The sequence below is a fragment of the Balaenoptera borealis genome (assembly GCF_965194805.1).
Source record: "Balaenoptera borealis genome assembly, chromosome: 3".
Lineage (NCBI taxonomy): Eukaryota > Metazoa > Chordata > Mammalia > Artiodactyla > Balaenopteridae > Balaenoptera > Balaenoptera borealis.
The window spans coordinates 127,237,563-127,253,625 of record NC_138866.1 but is presented as its reverse complement, the minus strand read 5'-3'; positions in this window follow the sequence as shown (position 1 = coordinate 127,253,625).

The following is a 16,063-nucleotide window of genomic DNA, read 5'->3' as shown; positions in this document are numbered from 1 at the left end:
CTGATTGTTTTAAGTTGCTGATCTCTTACTTCCAAGTGCATTTTAACAACTCTCTATTTGTATACGCTTTTCCTTATGATTATTCTGTTCTTGACAATATATTTTAAATGTAATTATTTTGTGTACGTCTTAACTCCTTACTTTGGACATAGATGATGTTACAAATTTTTATCTTTTTACCTTCTTATTAGCTTTGTGTTGGATTATTTCCTTCCTTTAGTGTATTCGCTTTTACCAATAGGCTTTCCCTTTCATAATTTTTACGTTTCTAGTTGTGCCCTTTTCTTTTTCACTTAGAGAAGTCCCTCTAACATTTCCTGTAAAGGTGGTTTGGCTTTTGCTTGTCTGTAAACTTTTGATCTCTCCATCAAATCTGAATGAGAGACTTATCAGGTGGAATATTATGTTTGTAGGTTTTTCCCTTTCATCACTTTTATATATTATACCACACCCTCTGTCCTGTAGAGTTTCTGCTAAAAAGTCGGCTTATAACCTTATGGGAGTTCCCTTTTTTGTAACTTGTTGCTTTTCCCTTTTTGCTTTTAATATTCTCTCTTTATCTTTAATTTTTGCCTTTTAAGTTACAATGTGTCCTGGTGTTTTCCTCTCTAGGTTAATCTTGTTTGGCACTCTCTGTGCTTCCTGGACTTGGATGTATCATTCCTTTCTCAGATTCAGGAAGTTTTCATGTATTATGTCTTCAAACGTGTCCTCAGCACCTTTCTATCTCTTTCTTCTCCTTCTTCATCCCTTGTAATATGAATATTAATGTGCTTGATGTCCCAGAGTTCTCCTCAACTGTCCTCATTTCTTTTCATTCTTTTTCTTTTTCCAGTTTAGCATCAGTGATTTCCATTACTTGGTCTTTCAGCTTGCTGATTCATTCCTCTGTATCATTTGGTCTACTGCTGATTCCTTCTAGTGTATTTTTCATTCCATTTATTGTATCCTACATCTCTGTTTTTTTGTTCTTTATATTTTTTGATTCTTAGTGAGATATTTCTAACTTCTTGCTTTGTGCAACCATTCTCTGGAGTCTTTTGATCATCCTTATGGTCATTACCCTGAACTCTTTCTTGGGTAGATGGACTATCTTCATTTCACTTATTTCTTCTTCTGGGTTTTATCCTGTTCTTTTGTTTTGAACCTATTCCTCTGTAGCTTCATATTGTCTAACTTGCTATTTATATTTCTATGTATCTGGTACATTTGTTATTTTTCCTGACTTTGTAGTGGTGGCCTTTTTAGGAGATATCCTATGCATCCCAGCAGTGCACTCTTCTCTCATCACCAGAGCTATATGCTCTAGGTTTTCCCCCTATGTGGGCTGTTTGGATTCTTCTGTTCTGGCAGGCTGACTACTGTGGATGATCTGGCAGGCTTGGTTGCTCCCTGATCTCGTTGGTTGCTGGGCCCTGCCTTGTGTGGTGTTTACCAGCTGCTGACTGAACCCTGGGGGGTCATAGGGCTTGTTCTGGCTCACGGGCAGGCAGAGTTGTGGTCCCAAGGGTCCCACAGCTGGTGTTAAACTGCTGGTGGGTAGTACCAGTCCCTGAAACATCTGAATGTAAGGTTCAGGGTGTACCAAACTTTGTGTTTGCTTTCTAGTGGGCTATGACTGAACCCAGCCAGTCCTGGGGTGTGTTCTGGTCTTCTGGTAGGCAGGCTGGGTCTACACGCTGTGGGACTGCTATTGTCTTGCAGCTGGTGTCCTCCTGCTAGTGGATGAGCCTGGTCCTGAGTCTAGATCAGGCATGCTGCTGGGCAGAGCCAGGGCCCAGCAGATCCCAAAGCAAGAGCTGGCCTCCTGGTGTGTGGGCTAAGTCTGGGGGGCTGTGGTTCTCTTATGGCTGGTATCTGACCACTGGTTGGTGAAGCTGATCCTGAGGCTTGAGCAAGGTCACTGTTTGTTGGGGCCAGGAATTCTGGGGCTTGTGCCTGCCCACTGATGGGTGAAGCTGTGTCCCATGCTTTCTGGCTGCAGGGCCCTGGGGGTGCTGGGTTTAATGCCTATTTGGTGGTGTGTGGGGCCAGGTCCTGGCCCTCTTGTGGGCAGAGCCACGTCCAGGGGTTGCTGTGGGCTCAGGAAATCTTAAGGTACCCTGCTCGCTGGTTGGTGGGGTTGTGTCCCTGTCCAGTTAATTGCCTGGCTTGAGGTGTTTCAGTACTGGTGCCTATTGGCTGTTGAGCAGGAGTTGGGCTGGGTCTTGAGGCTAATAAGCTAGAAGGAGGATTTCAAAATGATGACTACCAGCACTAGTGTCCTTGTGGTAGAAGAACCTCCCAAAAATTCCTGCTGCCCATGTCTATGTCCAGAAGTTGAGCTGTATTTTCATCCTGCTTCTCCTGGAGACTCTCCAGATCAGCAGGTATATCTGACTCAGACTCCTTCCAAGTGACTGTTTCTGCCCTGAGTCCCAGAGCATGTGAGATTTTGTGTGTGCCCTTTAAGAGTAGATTCTCTCTTTCCCTCAGCTCTCTGGGACTCCTGAATGTAAACCCCACTGGCTTTCAAAGTCAAACATTTTGGGAGGCTTGTTTTCCCAGTACAGGACCTCTGGGTTGGAGAGCCTGAGGGCTCAGACCTCTCACTCCTCTGGGAGAACCTCTGCAATTGTAATTATTCTCCTGTTTGGGGCTCACCCACCCCAGGGTATAGGATTTGACTATATTGTGACTCCACCACTCCTACACATCTTGTTGTGGTTCCTTCTTTATATCTTTAGCTGTAGAAGGTCTTTTCTAGTAGGTTATGGTCTTCTTAATTGATGATTCCTCTGTAAATTGTTGTAAATTTGGTGTGCCTATGAGAGGAAGTGAGCTCAGGGTCTTTCTAATCTGCCATCTGGGCTGATCCCTAACCAACAATTTTCAAAACTAGCTTTATTGTCAAAGATTATCCCACATAAAGGAACTTTTAAAATTTGGATTTTTTTTTTTTTTTACATTTCTGAGAGTTTGAGAAATGCTTAATTTATAGAAACTCATTTATCTCTGACAATTGGAATAAAACTTCTTTAAGGAGTTTTATAAATTAATTTTGTACTATCATGCAGAGATAGAAAATGTCACATATACATAAAATAAATATATAGATATATAAAGAAAACATATGGACAGATGTCAGTAGAGATACTCTGACTCAGTAAAACATAGTAATATAATCTCCCTGGTTAATCACCCCTTTATATTTTTGTCTGAATTCTGTTTCTGGAAAATGGGACAAGTTAAGTTACCTGTTAACCAATATTTGTGGAGAAACTGTCAAGATTTTATTTTTCCCTGGCATGTAATTTAGTGGAGGCTATGGAGCAAATGTTAGGCCATTAAATGAGGTGATTTCTAGCAGCTGTCTTGATGTCTCTAAATCAATCTGAGTGGACTAAACATCTAGTTCTGTTTACAAATAACCATTTTTTTCAGCCTGAGTTGATTGCTTTTACGGGTCCCTTAGTTCCTTGAGAGACCTCAATAGAGAGTAGGGGACCTAAAATTCAAGTTGTTACAGAAAACTTAGGGATTGAAGTGGGAAGGAAAATGTCTTGCAGGGTAGAGACAGGGAGGAAGGAGGTAGGTGTTTGAAGGAGATGGAAACGAACGACTTAAGACAACTGGAAGAAAGATACAAAACACTGAAATAAAGAAAGAGGAACAAAGGTGTAAGGAAGGTAGAAGTCTTACAGGATCCATTTCGTGAATATCCTAAGTTTCCCAAAGAGGTTGTTGAAATTCCAAATTATCCTTGGTAAAAGCATGCAAGCAAGAAAGGAAGTAGAGTTGGCAGAGCATAGTCAGTGGGGGCTCAACAGTCCACTGAGAAACTCCTATGTTCTTAACTAGTGGTACCTTAATTCTAATGAACAGATAATCTTGGATAAACCAGACAGCTTTTGCTTGCCTGGGACTCTAAACTGGCTTCTTAGAGAAAAGCCTAGGAGTTTAACCCTGCTTTTTTTGTCTGGGACTCTAACTCTGCTTCTAGAATATACTCAAAATCTTACAAATCAAAATCCATCCCTAGCAGCTTTAAGGCTCTGAATTAATGCTTTAGGAGTTAGATTCACCAAAGGATCTCCAATCAGTTAGTAAAGATTGGAGACAAAGTCTTCAAAGGTGTATAATTTCGGTCCTGGGTGAATGGTTCTGATCTCCAGTAAGAATTCTGTTGTATCCAATTCTGTTTTATAACTCAAAGAAACACCATTTTTAAATGGGTAATTATTCAGGACTATTGCAATAGGGGAAAGAGATCTCAGTAAAGAAACAGGTTCAAAACTGAATATAACATGGGTGAGTGGGAATTTATATCTAAGGTGCCTGATGGGTTTCAGTAGTTGGAAAATTACTAACAGCAATCATAAAAGGTGAAGAGAATTCTGACTAAATTGACAGAGTGTTTGCTGAAGACAGGCCAGATAGAGAGGTCATCACCTGGAGGATGGTAGAAGCTTAGAAACCTAATTAGCTATTGAGGATGATCAAACGAAGGATGAGAGACCCTTGTTAAACTGACTTAACAAGGTTCTTGGTAAAGATTTCATAAGGAAATACTCAGATGGGCATTGGAGAAGGTTTAGGAGCTTGACTGAAGAATGGTGAGTCAAAGAATCTGTGTCACTACTAAAGAGAAACTGGACAACGACTCTACAGTGAAGGTAGGAAAGAGTATGCCTGGAGTACTGGATATCTCTTAGGGTATCTCTTATTATTATCATTCCCTGTGAGTAAAGTCAATGGAAAACTACCACAACTCAATCCAAGCAGGACTAATAAAGGCCTAGACTTTTCGGGAATGAAGGTTTGATTCATTCCACCAGGTAAAGAACTATTACAAGCTGAAATGCTTGCTTATACAAAGGCAATATAGAGTGGATAGTAGATGTAGTTATAATTACCACCTACTAACACATGACCAGTGACAGAAATGAGGAATGTAATTGTCATGAGTATTTCCTCATTTTTTATGAATACTTGTATATGTGTATATCAAATGTCTTTGCTTTCTAACTTTATTATTTCATTATGTTGTAATATTGTTACTGAACCAAACTTGGGCATGCTTGAGCACACACAGTAAAGCCAATCTACTGATACTGGGTTATGGTGAAGGAAAGGGTAACATTTATTGCAGGGAGCCAAGCAAGGAGTCCAGGTAGCTAGTGCCTAAAAGGCCTGAACTCCCCAAAGGCTTTCAGGGAAAGGTTTTTAAAGACAGGATGTGGGAGGGGGTTTGTGGGGTGTGTGATAAACTCATGGAAATTCTTCTGATTGGTTGGTGGTGAGGCAATCAGGAGTCAACATCATCAAGCTTATGGTTCTAACTGGTCTGGGGTCTATATGCTTGTGGGCAGCATACAGTTAACTTCTTCTACCTGGTGGGGGTTTCAGTATCTGCAAAACAGCTCAGAAGATATGACTCAGAATATTTCCTATAGCCCTTGAGGAGGAACTAAAGGTTTAATGGCTAAACATTTATTATTTTGTCTTGCTTGACTGTTTTCCTTTTTTTCTGCATTTTCTCACTTCTCTGATTAAGTATACCATTTGGAGCTTGGGGGAAGGCCTGAAGGCTCAAGTTTTCCTACAGACAAGAGGCAGGCCAAGGACATTGTGGGAGTGGTCTGTTCTGGGAAGGCCCCATAGGGTCCTGCTCAATTACAATATGTGACATATTAATTTTATATCAGCTTTTTAATTTTTCATCATAGTATTTCTTATGAGATACCTGGAAGAACAGTAAACATTACTGAAGGACTTTACCTCTCTTCTTGGAAAGCGTTAGTGTGTTTTCAGTAGTATGCATAATACTTCTATCATGTTAGGCACAATTATGACTTGTTGCTTTCTTTATTTGAAGAGTAAGTATGTTCAAAGGCAATGCATATTTGTGTCAAGTTCACAAGGGGAAGCCTGTTCATCGTATGTTTATTAGCAACTTGATGGGTTAAGGGAAGTCCAGATACCTGGTAAAACATTATTTCTGAATGTGTCAGGATTTTTCTGGAAGGTAAGGGATTAACATTTGATTTATTAGACTGGATAAAGATGTCTGCCCTCACCAATGTGGGAGAGCACCAACCAAATCAAAGAGGGTCATGATAGAAAAAGGCAAAGGAAGGAAAATTTCTTCTCCTCTCCTAGAACTGGTATATCCATGACGTTTCCCTGCCCCCACCCCCAGGATTTCAATAATCAAGTGGCTATAATGACAGTTCTCATGGATATTAATCACTCTTTTCCCAGTCACCCTTGTTATTTTCCAATGGGCCTGAGAACAAAGTAGCCATGATGGCACAGGTAAAGTTAATGCATAATTCCAGGTGAGAAATGATAAAATTGGAAATGTTAATTTGGAGGGTTGTAGGCAGATCTTGGAGATAAAAAAAATAATTCAGGCTTTGGCATGAAATGGCAAAATGTGCAAGATGGAATCCACAAGTTTTCCATTGAATCATAACGTTTTCCTCTAAAATCACCACCTTTCAATTAAAGATAATCAAAGTAAGACTAATTTGTTTGCAAAATAAGTTTAGTCTCATTAAATTTGATCTGATTATTTACACAAGTGAAGTAAAAATAGCAACTGATCACATAGGTCTTGTGAGTTTGCTTTATTGGACCTTTTCATAAGGAATTTCAGGTTGAAATTTTCAAAGCCTCTCAAGGCTAGGAAGCCAAGCCAATAACTTGCTACCAGATTTTGCCTGCAGTACCTAAAGATTTAGGTACTGAGCCTGTCAGGAGATGACATTCCTTACTGACCTGTATGGTGGAAAACTCTGTTACAGGCTGGTTTTCAAAGGGAGTTTCATAAGGATTTACTCCTTCATCTCAAGCTTAGTTCCTTAAAGCTTTCTGTTCATATCTGTTTTCATGCACATTTTCAAATATGACATTCCAATCAGAGCATTGGTAATATAACAAATGTTTCAAGTTTGGTTCTCTTACAAGGAGAACAGATTTTTATTGAAATTATGCAACTAATTATATTGCCATAAAAATAAAAATACCTAGGGTTTTTGAATTGTGCAGGAATCAGTTAAGGGAAAAAAGGGAATAGTTTCATATTTGTTCACAAAGGTATACTTTACCAAATTGCTATAAGAAATTGTTCAACTTCTACATGATAGCCAAAACATTAAAAATTAACAATGTTTAAACCAAAAGTCATAAAAATTTATGATCATCCTCATCAGTTTATTTAGCTCGATGTAATTAATTCTTGTTCTGCTAAATATTGGGTTAGTAGTTTTATGAATTAATCAGCTTCTTTATTCTTCCTGTGAATTATTACTCAGTCCAGAGCATGGCTTCAAAATTATCCAAATGTTCCCATGATGGAGCATACTTTCTTTAACTGATTGTAAATACTTTTGGAGAAGAAGCAAAGCAATAACTGTCTGGAATGAATTAAATGATTTAAAGGTCAGAGTTAAACTTCTTTTTTAAATTTAATTTTTATTTTATGTTGGAGTATAGTTGATTTACTATGTTGTGTTAGTTTCAGGTGCAAAGCAAAGCGATTCAGTTATACATATACCTATATCATTTCTTTTTCAGATTCTTTCCCCATATAGGTTATTACGAAATACTGATCATAGTTCCCTGTGTTACACATTAGGTCCTTGTTGATTATCTATTTTATATATAGTAGTGTGTGTATGTTAATCCCGAACTCCTAATTTGCCCCTCCTGCTTCTTTCCCTTTGGTAACCATAAGTTTTCTTTCAAAGTTTGTGAGTCTGTTTCTGTTTTGTAAATAAGTTCATTTGTATCATTTTTTTAAGATTCCACATATAAGTGATATCATATGATAACTGTCTTTGTCTGATTTACTTCACTTAGTATGATAATCTCTAGGTCCATCCATGTTGCTGCAAATACCATTATTTCATTATTTTTTTATCACTGAGTAATATTCCATTGTATATATGTACCACATCTTCTTTATCCATTTCTCTGTCGATGGACATTTAGGTTGCTTCCATGTCCTGGCTGTTGTAAATAGTGCTTCAATGAATATTGAGGGTGCATGTATTGTTTTAAATTATGATTTTCTCCAGATATATGTCCAGGAGTGGGATTGCTGGATCATATGGTAGTTCTATTTTTAGTTTTTAAAAGAAACTCCATACTGTTTTCCATAGTGCCTGCACCAATTTACATCCCCACACACAGTGTATGAGGGTTCCCTTTTCTCCACACCCTCTCCAGCATTTACTGTTTGTAGACATTCTGACCATTGTGAGGTGATACCTCATTGTAGTTTTGATTTGATTTTCTCTAATAATTAGCGATGTTGAGCATCTTTTCATGTGCCTATTGGCCATCTGTATGTCTTCTTTGGAGAAATGTCTATTTAGATTTTCTGCCCATTTTTTTGATTTTAATTTTTTAAATTGAGCTGCATGAGCTATTTGTGTATTTTGGAGATTAATCCCTTGTCAGTTGCTTCATTTGCAAATATTTTCTCCAATTCTGTGGATTGTCTTTTTGTTTTGTTTATGGTTTCCTTAGCTGTGCAAAAACTTTTAAGTTTAATTAGGTCATTTTTGTTTATTTTTGTTTTCATTTTCATTACTCTAGGAGGTGGATCCAAAATGATATCACTGCGATTTATGTCAGAAAGTGTTCTGCCTATGTTTTCCTCCAAGAGTTTTATAATATCCACTCTTACATTCAGATTTTTAATCCATTTTGAGTTTATTTTTGTGTATGGTGTTAGAGAATGTTCTAATTTCATTCTTTTACATGTAGCTGTCCAGTTTTCCCAGCACCACTTATTGAAAAACTGTCTTTTCTCCATTGTATTTTCTTGTTAAAAGGTTATAGTTAAACTTCTGATGAGAGTTTATTTGATAAGGAAAATTAGTTATTTCTGTTACATATTGGATTTCAGCATATTAGTTGGAGTGTATTGACAAATATCTATGAACTTCATATAATTTCTAGAATACCTCATTAATAACGTAGAAACCTAAGAAGGTTTATCATCATTTTTTTATTGGAGTATAGTTGATTTACAATGATGTGTTCATTTCTGCTGTACAGCAAAGTGACTCAAATATATATATACACTCTTTTTTAACATCATTTTTTATTTGCCAATGTTTTCCATGTAATTTAATATACCAAGTAAACTTAATTAACTTAGTATCTACCTTTTACAAAGGGAGAAAGAAATCCTTTGACGTTTTCCAGGAACCCTCTGGGAAATCTCAATGTTAGTTTGAGATAAAAAAGACTCCATTTATAATTTGGTTTTGGGAAGTTGTAAAAAAATATCAAAAGGTTTTAACACAACTAAATAGGATCACTGTGAAACTATACCAAGTTAATCATTTAACCAAACTGACAAGAGAGTTTAAAGGCAAATACAAAATGTTACATAGTTGTTAAAAATCCAGCTCTTTTATTAATAAGACTCTGTTTCCTAAGTAATCAAAGACCTGATAAAGACAACATGAAGCACAAGAAACTATATTAAAATGCAAAATTTGGTTTTCCATACTAAATAAATAGAAAGTAAAGAAAAAAATAGTTTCTTCTTAATAGCAGGCATAATCTAAACACACCTTGTTGTTTTAATAGAGAAATAACCAAATCCTGGTTTTGCATTCATGTACTATTAATTCTAAGGCTAAATTCTAAAAACCTTGTAAATAAATTCATCCAATCTTTGCCAGATTTGCCCACACAAGATAATATTCCTTTCAAGATTCCTTTTCCACAGTCTTTCTAACTTAAAAAAAAATCCATTCAGTATTTGCCTTATACCTTTCCTCTTTTTTATTCTGGATTAAGAGGTCATTCCACATTAGGACAATATTACTCTCTTTTTTTCATAACAAAATCACATTCTTCATATACTTCCTCATTAAAAACATACCTTACTTTCCTTGCATACACAGTGTTTTTTTCTTTATCTTTCTTAGTTATAGTCATTTCATTTACATATATTTATTAGAATCATTAACCATTAGTCACCTTTCTTTTACAGAGAAAAGTAGGAATTAAGCAATTGTTAACTGTTGGCCACATACTATTATTCTGTAGCAAATTTATAAACACATTATTTCAAATTTTCTAGAGGAATATTCCTTTTCATTGTACAATATCTAATGTTTAAAGATGTACCCCAATATATTTAGTTTTTTTGTACCATATAAAAACAAGATTGTAAAGGTAGATACAATATGTTCAACAACTGAAATTTCAATATTTTTCTTATTTGGAAACATTTTGGATATTCAAGAAATATCCATTATTTGCCTTAACTTAATATAGCTTTAAGGTTTCAAGTTACCAAATTTTTTGTGAAATGACTTTTAAGTAGATATTATAAAACATGATCAGTTTTTAAAAGTTCATTAACTTTTGTCCTATTTACATCTATTTAATTCACTTGTTATTAACAAATATGTTTAAATTGATGATAATTTCACACTTGTCACCTTCAATTATTTATCTTGTTGACAAATTAGGCAAATATCAAAAAATCACAGAGATAGAGAACATAAAAAGTTAATATATAGTTATTTTTTATTTTTAATTTACCTCTGGGCAAGACATACATTAAGCTATTAATTTTAAAAATTGATATATAATTTACATATAACATTGTATTAAAACATAATGTTGATATAAAACATGATGATTCAATTTTGTATATAGAGTATTGCAATACTATCACCATTATAAGTTTAGTTAACATCCATCGTCGCACATAGTTACCCATTTTTTCCTTGTCATATTTTAAGAGGTACTATCATAGCAAATTTCAAATATACAATACAGTATTTTTAACTACAGTCACCCTACCATAAATTACATCCCCAAGATTTATTTATTTCATACCTGGAAGTTTTTACCTTTTGACCCCCTTCACCCATTTTGCCCACACCCCACCCACCACCTCTAGCAAGCACCAATCTGCTCTCTGTATAAGTTTCTTTTTTGTTTTTTGTTTGTTTGTTTGTTTTTAGTTTACACATATCAGTGAGATCATAAACCACTTGCATTTCTCTGTCTGACTTTGTCCCTTTGTGTAATGTGCTAGGCCCATCCATGTTGTCATAAATTGCAAGATTTTATTCTTTTTTATGGCTAAATAATATCCTGTCATATTCCATTCCATTATTTATATCTATCTATCTATCATCTATCTATCTATCTATTGATCTATCATCTATCTATCTCACATTTTCTTTATCCAGTCATCCATTGATGTACACTTCATTTGCTTCTATGTCTTGGCTATTGTAAACAATGCTGAAATAAACTTGAAGGATACCATATTTTTGATTAGGGCTCCATTTCCTATGGATAAATACCAAGAAGTATAATTGATGGATCATATGGTAGTTCTATTTTTAGTTTTTTGAGGAACCTCCATATTGTTTTCCACAGTAGCACTACCAATCTACATTTCCACCAACAGTGCACAAGATTCCCATTTTGTAACTGAGCAGGACAATTTAGGGCCTTCCCAGAATAGAGCACCCTCCCATGTCCTCTGCCTGCCTCTTGTCTGTAGAAAAACTTTAGCCTCCAAGACTTTCCCTGAGTTCCAAAGAATAAATTTAATCAGATAAGTTAGAAAATGCAGAAAGAGGAAAACAGTCAAGCAAGACAAAATGATAATAATTTAGCCATTAAACAAAGTCAAGGACATTTCATTCCTCCTCAAGGGCTATAGATAATATTCTGAGTCATATCCTTTGAGCTGTTTTGCAGATACTGAAACCCCCACTAGGTAGAAGAAGTTAACTGTATGCTGCCCACAAACCATAGGCCTCAGACTGGTTTGAAACAGAAGGTTGATGATGTTGACTCCTGATTATGTCACTATCAATCAATCAGAAGAATGTCCATGAGCTAATTATGCACCCCACAACCCCTCTCCCTTATCCTGTCTTTACAAATCTTTCCCTGAAAGCCATCAGGGAATTCAGGTCTTTTAAGCACTAGATGACTGGACTCCTTGGTCGGTGTCCTGCAAAAAACACTTCACTTTTCTTCACCACAACCAGGTGTCAGTATATTGGCTTTACTGTGTGCAGGTGAGTGGGCTCAAGTTCTGTTTGGTAACAGTTTCTTCACATCGTCAGCAACACATTTTTTTGTCTTTTGATAGTAGCAATTCTAATAAACATGAGGTGATATCTCCTTGTGGTTTATATTTGCACTTCCCTGGTGATTAGTGATGTTGAGCACCTCTTCACATACCTGTTGGCTATCTGTACGTCTTTGGGAAAATGTCTGTTCAGATCCTCTGTCCATTTTAAAATCCAATTTTCTTTCTTTCTTTCTTTCTGTTTTTGTTTTTTGCTGTTGAGTTACATGAGTTTTTTTTTTTTAATTTTAGGAATTATCTCTTTATCAGAAATATAATTTGCTCCCATCCAATAGGTTGCCTTTTATTATGTATGGTTTTCTTTGCTGTGTAGGTTCCTTTTAGTTTAACATAGTCTTACTTAATTATTTTTGCTTTTGTTGCCTTTGCATTTAGTGTGAAATAAAATCATCACCAAGACTGATGTCAAGGAACTTACTGCCTATTTTTCTTCTGGGAATTTTCAGTGTTTAGGTCTTATGTTCACGTCTCTAATCTATTTTGAGTTAGTTTTTGTGGATGGTGTAAGATAGTTGTCCAGTTTTATTCTTTTGCATGTGGCTGACTAGTTTTCCCAACAGCTTTTATTGATGAGTTTATGTTTTCCTTATTGTTTATTTTTGGCTTATGTTTCATAAATTAATTGACCATATATATATTGGTCTATTTCTGGGCTCTCTATTCTGTTCCATTGACCTATGCATCCATTTTTACAACAATACTTAACTGTTTGATTGCTATGCCCTTTTAATATAGTTTGAAATCAGGAAGTGTGATGGACCCAAGTTTGTTTTTCTCTCTCAAGATAGCTTTGGCTATTGAGGGTCTCCTGTTGTTCCATATAAAATTTAAGATTATTCTATTTCTGTGAAAAATGCCATTAGGATTTTTAATTGGGATTTCACTGACTCTGTAGATTGCTTTGTGTAGCATAGATATTTTAATAGTATTAACAATTCCAATCCATGAGTGTGGAATATCTTTCTATTTATTTGTGTCTTCTTCAATACTTTCACCAAGGTCTTATAGTTTTCGGTATAACAGTTTTTCACCTTGGTTAAATAAATTCCTAATTATTATATTCTTTTTGATGCAATTGTAAATGGGATTGTTTTCTTAATCTCTCTTCTGATATTTTGTTATTAGTGTATAGAAATGAAACAAATTTTTGTATATTAATTTTGTATCCTTCAACTTTACTTAATTCTTTTATTAGTTCTAACAGGTTCTTTTGATGGAGTCTTTAAGTTTTTTTATACATAATATCATGCCATGTAAAAACAATGAGTTTTACTTCTTCCTTTCCAATTTTGATGCCTTTTATTTCTTTTCCTTACCTAATTGCTCTTGATAAGACTTCTAATACTATGTTGAATACAAGCAGTGAGAGTGGACATCCTTATCTTCTTCCTGATCTTAGAGGAAAACTTTCAGCTTTCACTATTGAGTATATTTTAAAAAAACAAAATTCTACTGAGTAAATTTTAATGATCTTATTGCTTTATTAAATGATTCATATTTCAGACAGTATCCAGTATAGCAGATAAGAGGGAGCTTCAGGGAGCTGTACAAAATGAAAGATGTTTATAGGCAGAATGGAGCAGGAAAGAGGGCATTTACTAGACAAATAAAAGGAAGTTCGTTATTTCAAGGTTATTTTCCGTTACAGAAAGGCAGAGGTATATCAGGTAGATTTCCTAACTAGTGCTTATCAGGCAATTCCTAATTGACTGATTTAAGATTCAATCTCTGGGAGAACTGGACTTAGTTCTAAGTCTAAGTTTGAGAATGTAGAGCTTAGCATAAGTGTTCTCATTTTGGGCCTGTTGTCTTCTTTTAACAGGTGTTAACTGTGGGCTTTTCATATATTGCCTTTATTATGTTTAAATATGTTTCCTTTATATCCAGTTCATTGAGAGTTTTTATTATAAATGAATGTTGAATTTTGTCAAATGCTTTTTCTGATTCTATTGAGATGTTTATATAATTTTATTCTTTGTTTTATTAATGTAAATCAATTATTTTTATGTATATTTTGCATAGGTTGGATTTACAGTTTTATAATCTTAAACAACTAGTAGAGATAACATAATGTTTTTGAGTACTAAACCTAGGTAGAAAAAATTTGTATGTTCATTATATTTAATGCTGAAAACTCTGAAGTTATGCCTGTTTTTACTTTACCAACCATTTGGAAGTTAGCATCATTTAACAAAACTTTCCCAGGTAAAAGAAAACTTTATTATCTGGAGGTAGAAATTGTCACATATACATAACACATGCATACATACACACATAAGGAACATGCATAAACTTACAGAAAGATGGACAGAGTAATTCTATAACTAATTATAAAATTTTAGCCTTGACTCGATGAACATAGTAATACTATCTCAGTGGTATATCTTCACGTTATATGTTAACCTGAACTGTGTTTCTGGTAAATGGGACATGAAGGTTACCTGTTTACCAATACTTGTGGAGGAGATTAGTAGTACTCTCTTTTGCCCTAACATGTAATCTGATGGAGGCTGTAGTTGTTGCTGGGGATTCCATATTTCCTTGAGAACACTGAATGGATGATAGGAAACCTAAAGTTAAAGTGACTATGGGAGTTGAGAGGCAGGATTTGAAGGGGAAATTCTGGCAGTCTGGACAGAGGGATGGAGAAGGTAGGGGACACCTCAAAGGATTCAAGGAAACTGAAGGGAAAATACAAACCAGTAAAATGAGGAAGGAAAAGAAGATGCATGAGAAGAGAGTGGGTTTAGAAAAGCCACATTGAAAGGATCTAATATTTCTCAAATAGGTCATTGATGGTCCAATTATTCTTAGTAAAATCATACCAACAAGAAAGGAAGCCAATGGAGTTGGTGCAGCATATACTCAGCAAGGTTTCAAGAAGGAGGTTGTCTGTTCACTGAGAAGTTCCCATGTTTTATAGCTAATGATAAATTTATACTTATGCATAAATAACCTTGGGATTCTAACCCAGCTTCTTACACTCAGGTATTTGCCTGGGACTCTAACACAGCTTCTTACAAACAAAGAAACCTAGCCCTCTAATCCATCCTCTGTTTGGGCCTCTAATCTTTCTTCTAGAGTGTACTCAAATGCTTATGAATCAAAATCTGTCCCTACAGCTTTAAGGGATATTTGTCTGAACCAGTGGTTTAGGAAATGAACTCACCAAAGTATCTCTGTTCTATCAGTCAGGAGTAGAGACAAAAAGTTTTCAAAGGTGCACACTTCAGGTACTGGCTGAGGTATCTGGGACTCCAATGATGACTCTGATCTATCCAAGTAGAGATATTTTAACTGTCAAAGAAAAAACCCAGAGATTAAATGGGGGTAAAAACAGATTTTATTCAGGACTATTGCAAAGGATAAATTATCTCAGTATAGAAACAGGCTTAATTCCAAAAATACCATGGGCAAGTGGGAATTTATACCCTGGATGTTTGGTGGGGTTCAGTGGATGAAAAATTACTAAGAGGAAACATGAATGGTAATGGGGATTTTGTTTAAGCCAACTTAACAGGATTCTTGATGAAGACAGGTCTGACTGATTAGTCATCACCTGTTAGATGGTGGAGGATTTAAATCATGATTAGATATGTGTGGTGATCAGACATGCATTATAAGAGACCCTTACTAAACTAACTAAGCAGGGTTCATGTTAAGCATTTTACATGGAAATACACAGAATGATGTGGAGAAGGTTTAAGAAATTGACTAAAATTTTTTGAATCAAAGAAACTGTATCACTACAAAAGAGATATTGGGCAACTGCTCAAAAAATAGAGATAAGAAAGTATGTCTGGCATACAGAATATCCCTAAGAGTTTCTTTTATTATTACTATGCCCTATGATTAAGGTTAATAAAAGAATTACAACTGCCAATACATGTAAGACTAAGTATAACCCAGATCCTTCATGGATGAAGG